The sequence below is a fragment of the Saimiri boliviensis genome, chromosome X, assembly GCF_048565385.1.
Source record: "Saimiri boliviensis isolate mSaiBol1 chromosome X, mSaiBol1.pri, whole genome shotgun sequence".
Taxonomy (NCBI): domain Eukaryota; kingdom Metazoa; phylum Chordata; class Mammalia; order Primates; family Cebidae; genus Saimiri; species Saimiri boliviensis.
The window spans coordinates 128,830,147-128,853,639 of NC_133470.1; the positions used below are offsets into that span (position 1 = coordinate 128,830,147).

General features: G+C 36.8%; 1 protein-coding gene across 1 annotated transcript in view; it reads right to left on the reverse strand.

Annotated features, from left to right (window-relative positions):
- Positions 1-23,493, reverse strand: part of IL1RAPL2 (interleukin 1 receptor accessory protein like 2) — a 1,129,803-nt gene that overhangs the window by 589,782 nt on the left and 516,528 nt on the right. The window lies entirely within an intron of this gene.

Here is a 23,493-nt window from a genome sequence, read left to right on the forward strand (position 1 = left end):
TATTACAACAAACACCTAGAAATAAATTTAAACAAGGAGGTAAAAGATCTCTACAAGGAAAATTGTAAAACACTGTTTAAAGAAACTGAAGGTGAAACAAACAAATGGATAAACATACCATGCTCATGGATCAGAAGAATTAATATTGTTATAATGAACATACTGCCCAAAGTAGTCTACAGATTCAACATAATCCTTATCAAAATGCTAACAACATTCTTCACAGAATTAGAAAAAACAATTCAAAAACTCATATGAAACCAAAAATGAGCTCAAATAGACAAAGAAATCTTAGCAAAAAGAACAAAGCTGCAGGCATCACTTACCTGATTTTAAAATACATTACAAAGACACAGTAACCAAAACAGCATGATACTGGTATACAAATAGACACATAGACCAATGGAACAGAAGAAAGAACCCAGAAATAAAACTACATATTTAAAGAAAACTGACAAAGTCAACAGGAACTTGTATTAAGGAAAGGACATCCTCATCAATAAATGGTGCTGGGAAAACTGGATAGCCACATGCAGAATGAAACTGAATTCCTATCTCTTACCATATACAAAAATAAACTAAACAAGAATTAGAGACTTAAATGTAAGACCTGAAACTGTAAAAATACTAGAAGATAACCTAAGGAAAACTCTCCTGGACATTAGCCTAGGCAAATAATTTGTGGCTAAGACCTCTAAAACATAGACAATAAGAACAAAAGTAGACAAATGGGATTTAATTAAATTTAAAAACTTATTCACAGTAAAAGTAATAATGAATAGAGTGAAGAGACAACCTGGTGAATGGGAAAAAATATTTATAAATGATTAATCTGACGGGAGACTAATTATCCATAATACATGAGGAACTCAAACAACTCAATAAGAGAAAAACATGTAACTCCATTAAAAGTGGGCAAAAGACACAAATAGACACTTCTCAAAAGAAGACATATAAATGGCTAACAGATAAATGAAAAATGCTCAGCATCACTCCTCATCAGGGAAATGCAAATCAAAGCCACAATGAGATATTATCTTACCTTAATTAGGGCGGCTATTATCAAAAAGATAAAAATAATCGCTGCTGGCAAGGATGAAGAGAAAAGGAAACTTTTATACGCTGTTGGTAGGAATGTAAGTTAATACAGCCATTATGGAAAACTGTATGGATATTTATTTAAAAAAAAAAAAAAAAGGAACTAGAAACAGAACTACCATACAATCTAAGAATCCCACTACTGGGAATTCATCCTAAGGAAAGGGAATCAGTATATTAAAGGGATACTTGCACTGCTATGTAAATTGCAGCACTATTCACAATAGTAAAGAAATATATGGAATCAACCTAAGTATTCATCAACAAATGACTGGATAAAGAAAATTTTGTATATATGCACAATGGAATATTCTGTGGACACAAAAAAGAAAGATATCCTGTCATTTGCAGCAACATGGATGGAACCTTCAGAAGGCAGCATGTTCTGTGAATGAGGGCTGAGAGAAGGCTGGGGCTCTCAGGATGCTGGTAGTTGCAGAAAGCTTCTCAGGGCCAGGACTGAAGGGTGCACTGGGATGACTGAGAGGCATGGCATTATGAGACTGCTTAAGGGGCATCACCCACAGCCAAGCTGTCCCAGACTTCCCTGCTGGGAAATGGCCACATTTAGCATACTTCCTGGGCATAACCTGCATCTGTGTAATGTTAATGTCCTAATCACTACACAGTATGCTGGCTTCACCTTTTTCCCTCTGGGAAATGGGTATAGTTACAGGACATTCCATGTTACTATATGAGTTTTGGTTCATGTTAGATGATTAAATATATTTAACTGTGACCATGTACTGATGTCTCTGCAGTGAAAGGAGCCTAATTCTAATATATCCTTAATACTATTATTAGTGATCACATTAATATCATAATGTTATAATGTTAGTTAACCAGAAAGTACTACCAGGAAGCCTTCTGTTATACTTTACGTTTTGTTAACTGAATATAATTACGTGCACCTATTATTATTTGTGTTTACATTATTATTATGTTATTTAATCATTTTACCTTTAGAGCATCAATTATTATAATTAAGGTCATAATTAAATGATTGTATTATTAATCATTATAATCAATACCAGTATATATAATTTATTATGTCATAATAATTACAAGTATTACAATAAGCATAGCACAGTTTTAATTAATAATTTACTAATAAACGTAGTTAATAACAAATTAGTTACATGCTGTTAAGGGAATCCTGGTGTTATTTTTTCATCTATCAGTATCAGGATAAATGAGGTAAAATGTTAATGCAGTTATTTGCATTATTTTAATATAGTATTTAAATGAAAAACTATAGTAACTTCCATTCCTGGTACTGTTGGTGTGGTGTTTGCCACTCTGGGAAAAAGCAAAATTATATTACATGGTTAACGTTATCATTATTATTATTATTGCTAATGTTATTTTGACACCTATCCTAATAATGGATACCAGTATAAGAACAATTGTGTTATCTGCTCTTACCTTTTAAATTAAGATGATTTTGGAATATCAGTAACATACTATGTTGATACTATAATCATAATTAATACCACTCCTGAGAATCTGGGCATACATCTGTTAAATGGACATAATTATGAAGCATCACTGATACTTCTATTATTATTTGCATTTGTTAGTACTATACTTGTAATTAATTCTAGTGTGAGGAATGAGAGTTTCTTGTAAATTCGCGAGAAATTCACACTTTACAGGGTTTTTGTCAAGTTTAAGTGATTTAGAAGCTGGTAAATTTAATTATAGTAATGATGATAATAATAGCAAGGTTTCTTAACTCCTCACTGTGTATTAAGCACTTCCTTAAGTGCTTTACATTCATTGACTCATTTAGTCCTCACAACAACCTTATAAAATAGGTGTTATAAATATACCCCATTTAATCAAAGTGAGACATTTGATCAAAGTGAGACAGAGGTTAATGCCTTGCCTGAGGTCCCACACGAGTTTGAGTCTTGGTTCTCTTCTCTTAACCACTACTACTTTCATGGGTATTGATACGAATAATTATCACACATAACTAATATTTTATCCAAGTTATAGCAATCTTATTGTTATATCAGTGAAGAATAAGAGTTCCCCACTTTCTGATGTATAAAACAGTTAAAGGCACCAGCAATGGGTGATGTTGAAGATGCTGATGTTTGGGACTCAGCTGGGGTGTACAGGGTGAGGGTGGGGATTAATTTCTCCCTCCTTATGTTGTCAGCAGGCTCAGATAAAATAGCTCAGGCCGAAAGCATCTGGTATAGTGTTGGTGTACAATAAATGTTCCTCAAAGATTTTTTCAATCATTCAATATGGCTCTTAGCTTCCTAGTAGCCCAGAAAAAATCAGTAAGCAAAATTGAACAAGGAAAAAGGGTAAAGATACTGTTCTTCGTACGCAGAGAGTGGATGACAACAGCCCTTTTCTCTCCAGCTGTGGTACCATCCTCCCAATATTCATCCACCCTCATTGCCCTCCCTGCTCAAAGGAAAATTGTCATGTCAACAGCCTGTTGTTTATGGCTGTTTATGCAGCCAGTATTCAATATCAAACAGTGGGGTAAGTCTTTCAGCCTGCATGTGTCCAATATATACTTGGATATGGTCCAGCTCAACTGATATGGCCTGGAAGACTGCCGAAAGAATGGAGTGAGTCTTCATCCCTGGGGAAGCAGTGAGCGGGGTATGAAAGGATGAATGATGATGATGCCTGAGTGAATGAGGAATTGAGAGAAGGAAGAAGGGAGATTTGTTAACGGGGTAGAGATTTGAAGACTTGTCAGCTCCTCATAGGAATTTTCGCCAACTATCCCCCTAAGACTGGACAAGCTTAGTTGATTCTTTCCTCACTCCATATACAGCCAGAGAAGGGGTTGGATTTAGATAAATCTATGATTTGACATTGTCACATCATGAATCCTCTGAAAAGATTTCCTGATGCATGAACTCTCAGTTGTAGAGGTGGACATGGAGGAGCATTCTCTGTTCCCCAAGCACTAGTCTCCACCCTTCTGGGAGTACATGTTCTGGGCTGACATAAGCAGATAAGCAGGCCAGGTAAGTTGAGGTAGAGATTAACTGGAGTATGCTTAATAAGGTCTGTCCAGTCCCCCCTCCACACCCACAACACACAGAGTTTTTGGCTATTTTAGTTACTACTGAGCTTAGTAGGCTTGAAGCCTGGACAGGAACAAATGGGAATATCAGGATCAGTGTCTCCAGCTATGCCACGTATCATATGATGGAGAGTAGATCAACATCCTCCATAGACCCCCAAAATACAGGCAGTGGGAAAAGACTGCCCTTCAGAATATAATCCTAGTTTTACCCTCGATGCTACAGGGGGATGTGGAGTTGAGAGCCAAAGGGAGCAAGCTGGCCTTGAATGGGGGACATGTTGTTTCTGTCACCTACCACACATCCCACCATCTTTCTGATTTTCACAGTCCTATTCTCTCTATCCCTGTGTGTGACCATCTTCAGTGACATGTGGCTTTTCCAGATTCACATCCTGAGAACCTTCTCCTACAGTGGGCCCCAGAGGTCTCTGTCACAAATTCTGTAGAGACACTGTGGGGATACCTACTTGAAGTGTTGTCTGTCTTCATAGATAACACATCTCCCAGGATCAAATGGGGCCATTTTCTTTGAATTCTGAGACCAAAATGGTGAATTCCCAAAAGATTTGTACAACGTTTTATTAGCAGAGGTGGGGCCTCAGAGAAGGTCTTAAACCCCTCCCAAAACAGAACTTTCTTTCTAAAATCCTGTTGTATCTTTTATCTCAGTCCTGTTAGCTGAACAACTCCATGAAGGAATATGAGCTGAACATCTCCAGGGGAAAATCTACAAACCTTTCCCACTGCCTGATGCCTTCAAATTGGGGGACCTCAGGCCCATGCTCCAATCTCTGGCTGTGCCTTGCCTGATGTTGTGTGACTTCCGGCCAGTGTTTAAACCTTTCTGAATTCTACTTCAAAAATTGAAAATGAAAGAAGCAGGATTTCATCCAATTCTTCATGAAGTCTAGTTTTTGAACTTTTAACACTACTCTTTGCCTAATTTTACAGATTCTTAAATGGAGTGAGATACTAGAAAAGTCTAGAAAAGAAATTCCTTGACAGGCAGCATAGCATGGGGTTAAGGACTTGGGTACTGGACTAGGTCCACTTATCACTCTTGTAATGCCTTTGCTAACCTTTCTTGAGGAAGTCATATTAACATTTCTGTGCTTCAGTTTCCATGTCAGCAAAACAAATAACACTTGTGACTACTTCATAGGGTCATTGTATTTAATAATGAATACATGTCAGATACTTAGAACAAACAGTATCTAACATCATCTAGTTAGCACTAATGTATTAGTTATGGTTAATAGTAGTAATAGTAAATACAATTAGATTTATAACTTGAGCAGTGATTATTCTTATCAGTAATATAATTCATAACATTTGAAATGTTTAATATAAGGAATGATCATCTATAGTATTGGAAATAAAGTATAATATCAGTAATATAATTCAATTCATACTGGCAACCATAATTTAACTATTCTGATAATCTCACCTTAAGATGTTACAAATATTTTTATATGCTCATTTGTAATTTTTTTCTATTATCATGATATTTGCACACTGTTTTTTAACTGACAAATACAAATCATTTGAAAGACTCTCTTCCTTTGTTTTACATCTTTTTAGAAGGGTCATTATTATCAACCTGCATGCAAGCTTTTCATAACAAGTTAGAAGTTGTGGCTATTTGCTTTTTATCCTTCATGATATTGATTTTAATATTATCAAGTGGCTAGGAGAAGGAATCTGAGATGGACACCTGGCTAATGTCTGTTGGTTTTCAAAGCTACAGCATAAAAAGCCTGTTCTTCCTGACTAGCCAGGGCAAACTCAATTTATAGGAGGAACAAGCAGAACCTGCCTCTCCACCTGCTCCACCAAATCACTTCCACCCATAAAGTATTACTCAGTTTGAAAGAATCTGGGGCTGCGTGCAATGGCTAACTCCTGTAATCCCAGCACTTTGGGAGGCCAAGATGGATGGATTACCTGAGGTTATGAGTTCAAGACCAGCCTGGCCAACATGGTGACCAGCGTGGTGAAACCCCATCTCTGCTAAAAATACAAAAATTAGGTGGTTGCGGTGGCGCATGCCTGTAATCCCACCTACTTGGGAGGCTGAGGCAGGAGAATCATTTGAACCTGGGAGATGAAGTTTGCAGTGAGCCAAGATCATGCCACTGAACTACAGTCTGGGTGAAAGAGTGCGACTCTGTCTCAAAATAAATAAATAAATAAATAAAAATAAAGAAAAGAAAAGAAAAAATGAAACTAAAAGGTTCCCAACCAAAAAGAGTTTACCTCTTTACTTCCTTTCTACCACCTTTTAGAATCTTCAGGAATCATAGTGGGTTTTTCGTTTTTTACTGAATTAGAGTGTCTTGTATTCTAGGGATGACAAAACTCCTAGCAGAGATATTATTATTATATATTAGCATAGATTATTTTATCCAATTAGGCTAATACTCACTGTCATCACCCAGTACAAACCTACTGAATAAATCATACTCTGGATAGATAGTTTTAATTGAGTAGAGATGAAAGAAGAAAAAATAAAAGGGATATTTGGCTCATAGGTGCTCTCTGTTTCTTAATAAGTAATATCATTTGACAAAAAGTGGCATGAAGGTTATATGGTATCATTAAAAGGATAGAAGATTTGAAGATATCTGAGTTTAATATGATTTCCTGATCTGTAAAATAGAGAGTAGCCCTACTTAAAGTGTAGAGTTGTTATAAACATCAAAGAAGGGGATCTGATGAGAGGGATCTTTAAGTCCTTACCACATGACAAACATCATGTTAGTTGACTGTGTTGGTTAATATCATGTGTCAACTTGACAGGGCCGTGGAGTGTTCAGCGATTTGGTCCTACATTATTCTGGCATGTCTATGAGAGTGTGTTTGGATGAGATTACCATCTCAATCAGTAGACTGAGTACAGCAGATTGACCTCCCCTCTGTGGGTGAGCCTAATACAACCCATTAAAGGTCTGAATAGAAAAAAAAAGTCAGAGTAAGAGAGAATTCCTTTTGTCTGATTGCTTTAGAGCTAGAACAATGTTTGTTTGTTTCCCCTGCCTTCAGATTGAACTGAAACATTGGCACTTCCTGTGTCTCAAGACTGCTAACATTCAGACCGAAACTTACACTTTTGGCTCTCCTAGGTCTCCACCCGGTTGACTGCAGATTTTAGGACTTGTCAGCCTCCATAATCTTATGAATGAATAATTTTAATCAGTCTCAGTCTCTCTCTCTCTCTCTCTCTCTCTCTCTCTCTCTCCCCCTTCCTTCCTCCCCCTCTCTTCCCTCTCTTTACATGTGTGAGTGCACGCTCACACGCACGTGCACACACACACACACACACACACACCTCCTATGGTTCTGTTTCTCTGGAGAACCCTGACTAATACAATGACTTTCATGTATTATCTCCTTTAATCCTCACCAAAACATCCACAAAACGTATGCTTAGCCCCACATTTAGACAAGAACACCAAAGCTCACAGAAGTTAAATTTTGCTGCCCAAATTTTTCATGTCATTGTACACATAGAAAACAATAAAATGTATTGCCTCATTGGGGTAAAATGACAACACTTCTATAAGACCAATGTGGCTGGCCATCCCAGGCCTGTCTGGTCATCCCAAGGGCTGATGGATCAATGTGTTTGCATCCCTATGGCCTATCTCTGACATAATGGTGGTCAAACTCAGGATTAAATTACTTTGCCAAGATCACATATTTGCTAGAGAAGCAGAAGAAGAAAAATGTTAAGAATCAGACATCCCTATGTTTGGATTCAGGATCTGCCACTGACTTGGGTGTATGACTTTGGACAATTAGGATAACGTATCTGTGCTTTAGGTTCCCCACCTATACAATGGGAATTATAATAGTGCCTTTCTCATGGGTCATTAGAGAATGAAATGTAAATTATATAAAATACTTTAACATAGATTTTAGGGCCTACAAACACTCTGTAAATACTAATCGTGCAACTAATAGAAGCAATAATAACAAAATGGTAAAACAAGGGATCTCTGACTACAAAGTCCATGTTCTTTCCTTGCCTCTCCTGAAGACACACTTCCCCAGCTTTATAGTTTTGCAATGAAGCTGTTCCACTTCCACTGCAAGTGAAGCCACATTGGTGGGTATGTGGAGGAAGTGGGGGGGGGGTGCCATTCTCTCTCAGCTTTACAACCCTTCCAAAATTGTTTTCAAAGAACTACCTTTTTGGGGGTGGGGAGAGTCATCTCCTATTAAAGTGGCTCGCCAGTAGACTGACTGAATCAATGAAATCCATAAGGTGCTTTGCCATCATTAGCTACAATGCAAAAGTGTGGTTTTGCACATGCAAATGGAACAAATCCATGAGAAGCATGTTTGAAGAAGAAAAAACAAAATTGACCGACTAAAGGTAAAAATATCTCCTGAAAAAATGTTATCTCAGTTCATATAGCTGGCCCACAGTTAGGAAATCATTCCTTAGGCAGAAATTTCTTTGCCAGGGTCAGAAAATTGTTGGTCATAAAATAATAAACACTCCTACCTCTTCATCACAGAGTGTTGGGTCAACCCTTTTCCCCACCTCATTATATCTGAATATCAGAGTTCAAACTGCTATCTCACTACTTCAATTGGTGATCTGGGCACTGCTTGATTGTAGGTTGAGATAAGAGGTGAGGGAAGTTGGAGCACTAAGCCCAGCTTGCCTAGTTATCTGGCTGAAGAAAGGCAAGATCAAATCCCACAGAGTAATAATGATGACAAAGAGAAATAGATGAAAGTAATGTAATAATTGATAATAAGACTGATAACATTTGGTGGCATTATAAAAAATGGTCTTGCTTAGTTTGAATTAACTCTTAATTATAGAAGAGTTGCCAATCAAATAGATGACTCTTCCCCCACTCCCCTTTAAAAACACAATCAAGAAGACATCTCTTGTGTAAATGTAAAGCCTCAAATCTAGGTCAGTTTGTCTCCATTTACGTGAAACAGAGATGTTCTTACTGTACTGTCACTCATCCTAGTTCATGCGCGTTATGATTAATCTGGAATCTGGCAAACTCTTGAAATCATCTCTCCAAGTGTCTAGAATGAACGGGATGGAGCACAGCTAGCTTCATGATTAAGAAGACTTTTCACGTTTTATTCTTTTGTGATTTGCTAGAATTTCACTTTAGGAATAAGGAACGGTATCATCTTTTGATTATTTTCACAAGGTTTAAAGTGACAGTGAAGGCAAAAACTTCTGGCATTTGAAAATGGAAACAAGGCTGCATGCTTTCCTCCAAATAGTACAGGAGATGTTGCGAATGCAAAAAGAAGGACCACCTAAAGTCATTAGTCCCTCCATCTTCCAGGTATATGAAGCTAAATGGGTCTTGGTGGGTTGGGATGTTAATTGCTTTTGGTGGTAGAAGGCATTTCAGTTCTCCATTTATTTATTTCATTAATTTTTTCCTTCATTTTTTAACATACATTTATTGAGCACCTATATGTTAGGCACTAGAATGGGCCTTGGGGCTACAGTGTAAAATAATATATGGGCCTTTGTCTCAGGAAGCTTACATTCTAGTGGGATTATTAATTAAGTACTTGTGGTGATTATATTAATAGATAATACAATGAATGGGCTTATCATGTGCCAGCATTATTCTAAGGACTTTACATGTATTAACTTATCTAATCCTTGCAACAACCCCTTGAAGTAGGTTTTATCATTATGATTTCTCCATATAATAGACAAGGACACTGAGGATTAAGTAACCCATTCAAGGCCACTTTGCTGGTAAATGTGAGAGCCAATATTCAAATTCAAGGACACTGCTCCAGGCTATGCTTTTTATCATTAAGCAAACCAGAGGTATCTTCAATATGATACCACAAAGGAAAGAATGAGGTATCTTGGGAGCTACTGATCCAGATTGGAAGATCAAAGAGGGATCTACAAAGAAAGTGGCCCTTGAACTAAATTTTGAAAAATGAGGAGCCAATAGCTAGATGAATAGAGAGGACAGGCCAACCGAAGCAAAGGAAACTATGCATATGAGATCATGGAGGCCTGAAACAATGTGACATGTTCAGGAAATTACAAGTAGTTCCATATGGCTAGAGCATATGGATAAATGTTAGAAGAAACCAGTGAAGTAAATAAGAGACAGACTATTTAAAGGCCTTATATAGTAAGCCAAGAAGTTTGGCAATTATTCTGATAGGTACGTGGAGCCATTGAAGGATCTCTAATGATTAGTTTTTTACAAAGATCATTCTGGTAGTATTGTGAAACAAACACTGGAAGAGGTCAAGACTAGAAACATAGAGATCATTTATGAAATTGGTGCCATAGTTAAGATAAAAAAGTGAAGGTGAACCAAGGAAGTAGCTAGGAGAACAGCATAACAGATGGAAGTGATATGGAGGTAGATTAGACTTGTAAGAGATTGTATGTGGAGAACTTGGAAAAGGGAGGAGTTCAAGGCTTTTGGGTTTCTGCTTCAGTGGCAACACTACTAAGTTCCTAAATTTTTATGGAACAGTGGGTGGCAGTCAAATGCTTTATAATAAAAGGAAGAATATATAATAAATCAAAGAATGAAGGCATGGTCAGTGGGGACTCTAAAGGATCATTGCCTATATGTAAAGAGTAAATAAAAGGAAAGAATCAAGAACAATCCAAGGTTTCAGCCCAGGTAACTTCCTTCCTTCACTGAAAGAGGCAACAAAGGAGAAGGAACAGTCTGGGGACAAGGATGAAGAGTTCAGGTTTGGATACACTGAGTTGGAGATGTCTATAAGATATCTACATGGTAGTGACATGTGCAAAAAAGAATAAAGCAGGATACAAATATAATACTAGGTAGCACTAAGCACATACTGTGTTTCAGAAACTGTTTGAAGTGATTTATAATGATGTGTTTAATCTTTCCCTAAGCCTCACAAGGCAGCTACTATTGTTAGTAACCTTATTTACAGGCACAGAGATTGTATGTAATCCATTCAAAGTCATTCAGCTTATAAGTGGTAGAGCCAGGATTTAAACCCACATTGTTTGATTCCCAAGGCTGAGGTTTTAAGCACTACGATATAATGTCAATCCATAGCAGAGATAAAGCATGAATTGAAAGTACTTAAAGGAGGATATGGTCCAGTCAGGAGCCCCTGAAGTATGATAACCATTGCAGTAACTTAAGATAGCTCTTGTTTTCCCTGTTCCTTTTGCTTACTGACATTTCTCACTTGTGTCACTAACTGGTATTTCACCTATCTCTTTCACATTTCTTTGGACAGTATCGAGGTTGAGCTATTATTTTATCTCATAGTCCACCTGGGACTTGTCCCAGTGGCCTTGAGACTGAAGGGTTTCCCAGAATGCAGGACTTTTAGTTTTAAATCCAGGCTGTCTTGGGCAAACTTCAACAGATTTGTCACCCTCAACACATTGGTCACTCTGAAGACATTTAATCATAATTCAATCTGGGAAGTTTTGGAATCAGTTCAGGCCAATTTCCATCTTACCAACATCTCTCATTCAAAGAAGGATATGAGAACTCAATCAAATTAGTGCTTCAGAGACATAGCCTGATTTGGGCCAATCTGCTGTCAGCTCAGAATCAGTGAATACCAAGATAATACAAGATTTCTGTTTGTTTGTTTTTCCCCAAAGGCAACTGAAATCATTTTAGGTTATTGTTCCCTACCTTAACTGTTGACAAGAACACATGAATGTCTTTAACTCATTATAATAAATGTCTAATTCATCAGCTGTTGAGATACCTTATAGAAGGTATCTCTACTTTACAAAGAGAACCTTTGAAAGAGTTCTCTTAACTCTCCTCTGTAGAATTAAGTTGGAGTGGAGGGTGTGTAAACAAATGGCAGGTCTTTAGATAGAGTTCAGTGACATGACAGAGAAGTTCACATAGGAAAGGACCTTGGACCAGTCTCTTCTTATTTAGGGCAAACCCTAACTATAGCTACTCCCTTTTCTAAGCCTGAAATGACCATCATCTTAGGAATGGGTTGTCATTCAGCCATAGACCCACAAGACCTAGAGATATAGAAATGATAGGAGCTCCCAGAAACCAGGGTAAAAAGCACAGAATGTATTTGTTGTGGTATCATACTTGCAGATTCTGATAATTCAATGTAAAATATGCATGACACATTAGCAGATATATCAAAAGTTCTAGAAAATAAAGTTTACCTTTCCACAATACTTGTATGAAATATAAAATCCTTCCAAAATTGTGAGAAAACCCTGTTTGGTGAAGATTATCTACTCTTCTTATTGATTATGGGGAAAGTTGAGAAGACAAATGGAAGGAATCAAAAGCAAAACCAGGAGTCTTGTCAGTTGAGTCTTTTGTATTCTTTCTTTTGGCAAAATAAGTAACTAAAAAGCTGGTGCATATCAAGGGGGAAATGTGCATTTCATCTGAAATGGAAAAAGCGAAGGAGGCTTTTGAGCAGCCTTTTCTGCAAAGCACAGAATAGGAATAAGCAAATTTTTTCTGTAAAGGGCCTCTTGATAAATATTTTCAGCCACACTGTGTCATAAATACTCAATTCTACCACTGTAGTGAGAAAGCAGCCACAGACAGTTTGTAAACAAATTAGCATGACTGTATTTCAGTAAAACTACAAAATAGTTGGTGGGCCAGATTTAGCCCCTGGGTCAGAGTTTCCCAACAACTGACCTAGAAGTTAAAGGGACCCTAAGACAATTGCCTAACTGTCCCTCTGCTATGGTTTGAAAGTTTGTGTCTGTCCAAAATTCATATTTTATAATTTTAACTCCCAACATGATGGGATTAGAAAGTAGGGCCTTTGGGGAGGTGATTAGGTCATGAGGGCAGAGCCCTCATGATTGATATTAATGCCCTTATGAAAGAGACCAAAGAGAGCTAACTAGTTCCTTACACCACATGAGGACACAACTAGAAGGCACTCTCTATGAGGAAGGGGAGGAAAAGGCCCTCACCAGACACCAAATCTGCTGGTGCCTTGTTCTTACTTCTCAGCCTCTAAAACTATGAGAAATTAATGTTTGTTGTTTGCAAGCCACTATAGTCTATGATATTTTTGTTGTAACAGCCCAAATGGACTAAGACACCCTCCATATATGGTGTTACACATAGTGTCCACATTTTCCTAAGTATGTGTATGTGTGTGTGTAAAAGTGCTTATAAAAAAGCACTCATAACATTTCATTAATCATTTTTAACATATATAATAATTCAGTTACATGAAATGATGAAACATCTTTGTTCTAACATTATTTGAAACTCAGAAATAAATGCTTAAGGAGAGTTGTGCTTATTTTCTCTTCAGGTGATTGTGGCTACTATACGTAACATGTCCTGGAATACTGTGCCTGATTTTAGTGCTTTCTAAATTCCAGAAATTTCCCTCACTACATATACTTTGAATAATATTGTAAAGCAACTGATCTTCATTTCAGCAAAAAATTAAAACCTTCCATTTCTATAGGGCCTTATTGGCAAAGTATATTCTCATAGACTTTTGTTTTCTTCTTCACAGCAGTCATGGATGGTAGACAGAGAGTTCATGGTATTCAAAATTATATAGGAAACTGAGACCTACAGGAGCTATGCAACCTACTTATGTCATACAGTAAGTTACAACTCCATTCTTGACTCCATAACAAGTGCTCTTGCCATTGTAGCATAAGTATGAAAAGTAGTTTATATTATTATGTAACTTTGGAATTAAGTGTCATCTAATAATGATGAGTGGACATAGACTGGGTTGAAAAACTACACATGTATTCCTGGGCTAAGAAAATGTATTCTAATCACTAAACTTACTTCAAGAAATTATGAAGATATAAGTCCCCCTCAAGTCCTCTATAACATAGCTTTTAGGACCAGCACCAGGAAAGCCACATCATGAGGAAAAGTATCTTATGCCATCCAGTTACTAAATCCCCTTAGAGACGGTCCAAGTTATACCCAACTTATAATGAACTCTAATTTATGACAAATAATATTTTGGTGAGATTCAAGTGGCAGATTTTTCTGTTGCAAGCTCCATAATCTTAAAAATTGTTACAAAATTAATATTTTGACAGATAGGTGATAGCAAATGAAAAAGTTGCATACAAAATTGCCATGTTCCAGTGTTAGTAATGATTTTATAATGCAGATTACCTTTCCCAATTCCTAACAATTTGCAACTTTCTTATTTAAAATAAAAGCATGTGGTCTAGGCAAACGTGTTGAATTTTAACATGAACCATAATAATTTATGAGCAATTATAGAAGCACATGTACACAGTCTCTGAGTAATTTATCTTTCTGCTTGCTGTCAAATAAATACTTTTTGCATCTTGAATCTGCCTGTAATAAGTTTGCTATGGCACCATCACCTGGAGCAATTTATACTGTACAGTTTTTGTACACATTTGTCTCATATGTTGTTACCAAAAATCCAATTTCAAATTCAAGTGAATGAGAAAAAAAAAAAAAAACACAGTAATTTGTTGACGTACTTTCTAAAACAGATTAGTAATTTAAGTAGTGAATTATTTTAACTACATGCAATTAATTTTTTTTTTTTTTGAGACAGGCTCTCATTATGTCACCTGAGTTGGAATGCAGTGGCACGGTGATGGCTCACTGCAACCCTCTGGCCTCAGCTTCTTGAGCAGCTGAGACCACAGGCACATGCTCCCATGCACAGCGTATTATTTTTTTCTTTTTTGTGGAGATTGTGTTTTACTATGTTGCTGAGGCTGGTCTCAAACTGCTGGCCTCAAGCAATCCTCCCACCTTGGCCTTCCAAAGTGCTGGGATTATAGGTGTTAGCCAGTGTGCCTTGCCACCATGCACAATTCAAAGGAACACTGTCCACCTATCTAGAGATTACAATCCAGATGTACCATTTCAAATATTTTCATGTCTTGGTCCAGAAGCCCAAATTTTCAATAAGATATTCTGCTGAGTTTTCTTTTACATATTTGGAAGAATTAAATGGGTAGACTTGTCCAGTTTAAAAGTGGGAAAAATGAGAAACCTAGATGCCTTTTTGGTGACCTCAGATAAATCACAATAGAAATCAATCAACCTCTCAATTAATACCCCCTTCTTTGTCTCTCCTTCCTTCCCTCCTAAATTCTCTCTTAGATTTATGATTTAAGTTCCAGATGATTAGTTTTGGGGAGAATGAAATGAAGTGTAGATGGATAAACTAAGTTTTAATATTTTTTTTTTCCCAGAGAAACTTTTTCAAGCACCTGTACAATTGAAACAGGGAAGGCCTCTAAGTATATGAGTACAATTAAAATATATATTAAACAAGATATGAGACAAATGGATACAACAAATACATATTACACATAATTCTAAGTCCATTCCTCTTTGGAGTTCCCCTCAATTGTGCAGGCATCTCTGGATATAGTAAACACATTTATAGAATTTCATCATATCATGTAACAAAAATAACATGGAAGAATACATCTAGGATGCCAGGACATTTTCCATATCTGCTTGTATTAGGCTGTAGAATAAATGCAGGTATCAATGAGTCCTTAAAGCAGCAAGCTCAGTATCATCCACAAGAAACCTGTGATTTAACCACACATCCATGAACAGACTGCAAAGAAATTCATCAGTTATATGGATTCTCACCAACTTTTGAGGTAAATAAATACAGGCAACAAAAGTTGGTAAAGGCTTTCTTGGAACTCTAGTGAATAGCAAATGTTCAAATCACACAGGCCTCAGATTGGATCACTAGGTCAGGCCCCAACAGATTATGCTCTGTGAAAGCAAATATTCTTGTTACAAACAACCACAGAAAAAAATATGTTGGCTCTTTAAATCAGCTGTATCTAATCATTATCTAAGTAACCTTAGACAAGTCACTTAACCCATATGGTCTATTTTCTCTGGGGAAAAATCAAGGGCTTGGGCTACATGAACTGTAAAGTCCCTTCAAATTCAATGTTTGTACTTTTATGATGACAAAATCATCACCTTTTCTCTGGTATCAGATTAAGCCAAATGTTAGAGAGCATGGAAAGGCTTGCAGAAAGCAGAGTGAATAGCTACCTATGTGGAGTGAAAAAGAAGGAGTCAGCCTGAAGTACTTTACATGTCTACCCCCAAATGGTTCTTCCACTGTTTAAGCTTGGAACTTAAAATTCCCCTTCTATTATATAATTTACGTGGAAAGCAATGTGTTTCCAGGATGTGTTTGGAAATTTATGAAATTGAGGGCCTGTTATCCCATTGCCACCAATTTAGTGCACATTAGTTCATTCCTATACAAAAAGAAAGTCCCATAGGGGTTAGTACAGAAAAACTAACCATCCTCTATGCTATTTTATATCCCATTTCCTGCCCCATTCTCTGTTTCTGACTCCCTGCCTTGCTTCCTGTTTTGGTGGCAGAGGAGGAAGGAAAAGACTTCTGTAGGAATCTTCAGAAACAGATGAAGATTTTCAGTTTGCTTGGCTTCTCAATCTGAATGGAACAACACCAGCACTTGAAATTTTCCCCATCTCTACTCTTGACCTTTATAGTCAAAACTTCCCTCCAAGCTCTAAGTTCTAGAAAACAGAATGATATTCCTTTTACAAACAGCCTGGAAAAGACTTCTTACTAGCTTTACACCTGGACAAGTTGTTTAATGCATCTAGAGTTTATTTCTTCATCTCCAAAATGGTAATAAAATAATACCTACTTCATATAGTTATGGGGAAGTTTAAATTAGATAATATACATAAAGCACCTGGTATAATGCCTGGTACACAGTGAGCATCATAAATAGTATAACTCTCTTTCCCACAGTCACCAGCCTAGAGCTCTGGATGCTGTGAAGAGAAGGTCCCTCCAGATGGTCAGTAGAAAGCACAGCAGTGGATTCAGAAGCAAGTTGATGAGGGCAAGTATGGTGGGGCATGCTGAGAGAGAAAGAGATCCATTAGAAACCCCTTCATGTTCCAGAGAGGTGAAGTGACTTGCTCCAGTTTGCATAGATAGTTAATAGAAGAAATGGAACCAGAACCCATATGTTATGTGACTCTCTAAAAGAGTTCCCTTTTCCTACTGAAATCACCACCTGAAAATCTGCTTTATTTATTTCATTATGTGGCCCAAAGCAAGTAATCACACAGACTATTTCAATAGTCCCAGTAAAAGATAGTGATAGCTTTGACTAGCAAGGTAGAGATGACAAATATGATAAAATTTGGACTATACTTTCAAGAACTGGATAATGAATTGGATGTGGGGTATGGGAGAAATAAAGAAGTGAAAAATAACTCAGGTTTTGTGCCTGCACCAAAATGAGTGGAATTGAAATTTGGTGGGGAAAGAAAAGAAGTGACAAGAAGTAGATGAGGGAAAGGTAAGAATCAAAAGTTCAGCTTTGGACATGTGAAGACTGAGATGCATTACCAAAATCCTTGCCTAGACTTTTAAGGTAAGATGTGAAAAAGGGCTTTACTTTAGATGAAGCTTTTCCTCCGTTATCCATAGTTCTGCTCTTTTTTGAACAAGTTGGTTCTAGGAACAGTTTGAAACATGTCTTACTTTTACACTGGAATTTATATTTTAACAATAACAAAACTAAAATCTCTCCTATTTCCTGAAATCTTAACCATTAGACTACTATCTCTTTTGTTATTCAATAAGAAATAATACTTTTTGATTAACAGAATTTCAGTGATAGAAGGTATGTTAGGTGCAATTCGGAGTACCTGTTTATCTAAGTACTTTTCTAGAATATAACTTTTGCAATCCTTAACTCTCATTTCAGTTGCAAATGAATCAACATCGCACCTCCACTGGCCACAACTAATTAAACCATTGTGAACAATTCACACAAATGCATTGATTCTATATAGCTTGACCAGATAATCTATGTTTTACAAGATCTGGCTTTAAAAAATGAGTTGAGTCAATCACTTTCTCTCTTGAATTTTATAATTGAAAATTGAGAGGATGAACCTCATAATTATAGGGGCTGAGTTAGAAGGACGTGGGAGATTTGGAGCTAGGAGTTTTATGAGTCACATGTAAGCTAAAGATACAAGGAAGCCAGCAGTAGAAAGAGATATTGCAGATACGTGGAGAAAAGAGGAGACAGAGGGATGGAGGAAGGGAGGGAGAGAGAGAGAGAGCACTTTTTAGTTAGTCAGATCCTGAAACAAAATAACTTCCAATCCTGATGGCTTTCCTGTCTCCCATTCCAATATCTATGAGGCCTATGTATGCTGGGGCACAATCTATCCTTCTTCGTTCCTGAAATTTTCATGGTCTATGCTTAAAAAGAAAAAAAAAAAAAAACAAAACAAACAAACAAAAAAAAAACAACTTCTTTTCTTTTCTTTTCTTTTCTTTTTTTTTAAGGTAACTTGAAACCAAAATTAATGCTAGCATGGAAGGTGATCTAGTTCAATATTCTTGCTTTATAGATGGGAGAAAGAGAACCAAGAATGCGAAGTGCCTTGCCTAAGTTCTCAAAGAAATTAAAGGCAGACCTGGCATTGGAATTCAGGGCTCTCATATAGTCATAGGAGAGTTTTCTGGAACAGTTTCCTTTAATGGGAATTACTGTCAAATACATTAAATCTTATCAGTTTAAGGTAGCATGTAATTGTACGTTTGTAGAAATTCTGATTGGTATAAGAATAAAATATATTTGAGAAGAGTCTCAAGATCAAATAAAAATTTTATTTGTATTATTTTCTCTGATCCTTTATAATATTGGGATCATAAAGCAAACTGTATTTTTCAGGCAATAGCAAATTTCTTCTGAGATGAATAGCTGTATAATACACTTGAATAAAAATATTTTGCAAATGAAAAGAAATGAACCAAATTTTAAACAGTTTACAAAATTAAACCAACAAAGTCTGTCATTTGTGCCAATACATTCATTTTGTGTAGTGTTGCTAAAATATGCAGATGGAACTAAAGCTGCATTAGCTATGAAGCAGAGCTTATACCACAGCCAGGAATCTTAAAGTAAAGCAACAATTACCAAGCACCTACTAAAACATAAAACATGTGATCAGACTCAATAAACTGCACTGGAAAAGGAAAAGAGACTATGAAGAAAGGACACAAAAAGTTTCTATAACTACCTGAGGCTTAGGTGTGGTAATGTACTTAAACTGTAAGCATCATCAGCATAATGATAGGAAGGAAAGTATACCTGTGAGATGATCGATCCAAGTCCCCTAAGAGGATGAAAGGAAGCAATCAAGGAAAATATTTTTAACAACTACTGTGGGTCTAATAATGGACGAGGTAGGTGGGGATCTAAGGAATAAAGCATGGTTTCTGCCCTCAAAAGTCTCCTGATCTCTCTCAATGTAGAGGTAAAACAACCTCAAATTAAAAGCCAGTTTAGTAGAAATCATGTATGCTAAGCACTTACTAAAAGTAGAGTCAATAGGTGTCTAGGAGTTTAGAGCATGCAAAGTCACTGCCAGCTGGAGTGGGCTTTCACTTAATGCTATCTGAGCATCTATTAGAGACAAAGTGGTTTGCTCACAGTGCTCCTTTGGGACAAGTACTCTTAGAGGAGGAAGCACTGAAGCTTGAAGGATGGGAACATTTTGATGGATATTCTCCTGGTCATCTGGAGTCCAACCCTCCCATTTCCTCCCCCAAACTGCCTGCAAATTCAGCCTCTCAAGGAAACCTTATCAAATTTCCTTCCATAATGCTTTGCACATCTGCATCCATCTCATCAGTTCCGTTCTCACTGTCATTCTATTCAAAGCCATCATTAACTCACATCTGAACCCTATTACAACCTCCTCACCAGGCCCCCTCTCTCAAGTCTCCCCTCCCAGTAATCTACCCTACACACAGCTGCCAGATTCATCTTCCTGAAATGCCAGTTTCATCATGTCTCTACCCATTTTCTACATGATACATTTTAAATTCCTTTGCCTGATATTCAACGATCCCTACAATCAGAGCCCAGACTATATTTTCAACCTCATTTTTCCTACAGTCATGTTCCAGTTCAGCTAGGCCTACTAAGTATCCCCAAACTTCTTACATTTCCATCCCAAGTTTCTGCTCACTCAGTTTTCCCCAATCTTAAATGCTACCCTCAGACCTCTTTATTGATATGAATTCTAAATTCCATCCCCTTCCTAAAGCTTTCCCTGATTATCCTAACCTACAATGACAGCTTACTCCTCTGACTTCAAACTACTCTATTTCCACTTATTTTAACTTTAATTTATTATAGTTCTATTCCTCCTCTCTATCCTCAGTGGAACAGATGATGAGGATCTGAAATGAGGAAAGACATTAGCGGGTAAGCACCATGGAAGCCAAGAGACTAGTTAGATTATTATACTATTACAAGCAAGATATACTGAGGTCTGGAAAATATTCAGGCCCTGGGAATAAAAGGAATTAATGGATGAGATATATTACAAAAGAAGGATCAACAGGACTTGATGATTGAAGAGATAAGGGAACCAGAAGGATAAATAACAAATGAGTTAGAAGTTTTAGGGCTGAATCCTGCCATTAAAATTTAAAAGGTAGTTAAAAAAAAAAAAAAATTTAAAAGGTAGTGCCTAACTGGTTTGGTAAAAAGGGTAATAAGTTTGTTTTAGGCTAAGTGAGCTCATGATGGGATGTAGTAAATGGTTAGAGAGAAAAGAGCTTATAAAAACAATTACAGCTGGTAATAGAGGTTGGTGAGAAAGCTGCTCAGAGATATTCACTGGAGCCATGATTATAAATGCATTTATAAAGAGAAACAATGAAGAACAAAGGAGAGCAAGAACAGAGGATCCAGTAGAGGAGACACAGTAGCAATAGAAAGTAATAATAAGAGTGTAACAAACAGAGTTGAATGCAATAAGGGAGAAAACAAAATAAAACAAACTTGACAACTCTGCTTCTTTTAGGAGATGATCAAGATGCCACTATTAGAGACCAAAGCCATCTGCACAGGATATAGGATGCTCTGAATGGTAAGTAAATGTAGGAAATAGCGTTTGGCACCAAGGATAGGAGAGAACAAAATGAGACAGAGGATAAAGAGCACAGAGGATCAACCAACAGTTCTGACATAATGGGGCTCTCCTATATCACATGGTGACATTGCTGGGTTGTATGATTCAGTGATTGAAAGTATAGATACTGTAAACCAAAAATAAAATTCTAAGCCCCTCAACTGACTGAAGGGATTCCTCTCTTAGCCAAGAGGGATCCCAAAGAAACATGAAAAACTAGTTCAGGCCATGACAGAAAGCAGGGTCAGACATGCCTCCTTATAGCTTCCTCCCTTTGGAGTTTAGACACAATTGACCAGCCTTTACATTAAAACAGTGATCCTAATACTGATAAAACAGACTATTTGTAGCAATAAGATATGAATTTTTTAAAATTATACTTTAAGTTCTAGGATGTGAACTTAAATTATACTTTAAGTTCTAAGATGCACATGTGCAGAACGTGCAGGTTTGTTACACAGGTATAAGATACCAATTTCTAACCTGACTGTGGGATTGCATCACACGACAGATAGCAGGCCCTGAAGGAAATAAAAATATTTTACAACAAAATGTATTTCTTTAACATATTTTGAAACGACTCTGAAAACCTGGCTCTTGGAGGGGAAATATGCATTCTGTAGAGAAAGAATCTGTTTCCCTTACTAGGTCAGTTTTGGAGAGTCTGACACCTTTTTAAGGTCTGATAAGAGAAAATCACCATCTATTCTCTCTGAAGCCTGCTACCTGGAGATTTCACATACATGAACAAGAGCCTTGGCTTTCACAACATCCTTTATCTTTACTGAAGCTGACTTCAACTCTTTGGACAGGACAGAGCTTAATTCTCTCAATCAATTGCCAATCAGGAGATCTTTGAATCCACCCATGACCTGAAAGCCCCTGCTTTGAGATGTCATGCCTTTCTGGGACAAACCAATGCATACCTTACCTGTATTGATTCATATTTTTGCCTGTAAGTTCCGTCTCCCTAAAATGTATAAAGCCAAGCTGTAACCCAACTACCCTGGGCACATGTTCTCAGGACCTCCTGAGGCTGAGTCATGGGCCACGATCCTTCACTTTTGCAAAATAAACCTCAATTTAAATTGATTACAATCTGTCTCAGATATTTTTTGCTTTACAATACTAATGTCAGAGTGCCTGAGTCCATTACAGGTCTGCTACTTTGAACTCGTGCAAACTTGAGCAGTTTATTTAACTGCCCTGTGATTTACTTTCTTAATCTATTGGAAATAAGAAAAATAAGGTTTACCTCACTGAGTTGTTGTCAGAATTAAGTTTATATAGGACATGTGACAGGAATATAAAATAAATTAAATAAATGTTAGCTATATTATGATGGTATTTACCATTAGCACATAATCTAGTTCACATAATGCCTTTTACAGAGACCTGATCATTTTTCCAAAAGGACTCCAAGTTGGAAGAACTATTCAAAGTCAATCCTGGTATTAATCTATGTTGAAAGAGAACTAACATATAGATGTCAAATTTTCAGGCTACAGAGAGAAACTCTGTCTCAAGAAAACAGAAATTATCACAGTCAGAGTTAAAGCTAAATAAACAACACAGTTACATGATTGTCTTAGTCTGTTTTGTGCACCTATAACAGAATATCACAGACTAGTTAATTTATACTGAACAAAAGTGTATTGCCTCACAGTTCTGGTGTCTAGGAAATCCAAGATCAAGAGGCCGGTACAATCCAATGGCAGAAGGGCAAAGGAAGGGTGAGAGAGACAAAACAGGGGCAAACTCACCCTTTTATAAGAAATACATTCTGGTAATAACATGCCCACTCTCACTATAATGGCATTAATTCATTCATGAGGGTAGGGCCCTCATGACCTAATCACCTCTTACAGTTCCACCACTCAATATTGTTAAAATGACAATTAAATTTCAATGTGAATTTTATAGGGCACATTTAAACTCATTAAATTAGATTTGTGATATTCAGAAATTTGAAAGTTTTCTGACTAGAATTTTAAGTGATTATGAATAAGGTACATGTAAACTACATATGGCTAGTCACAAGATTTTGCATGTAATGCTCAGCATGTATGATCTAAATGAATTACAGAGCACATAAAATGTCTCATTTAATTTGATTTGAGAATTTACTAAACAACAAAGGAAGTAGTTGTTGCTATGCAGAGGCACCTTAGAATAATGCAGTATCTAATAATAAAAATGTTCCTTTTTATTTTTATGATCCATAGAGCACATTCAGTGAACTACAAATAGAATGATAGTCAACCACCTGAAAATTGTTTCACAAGAAAAATTGGATGTATTCATGTTCAGTAGTATATGCCTGAAAAAATATTTTTTTCTGGAAATA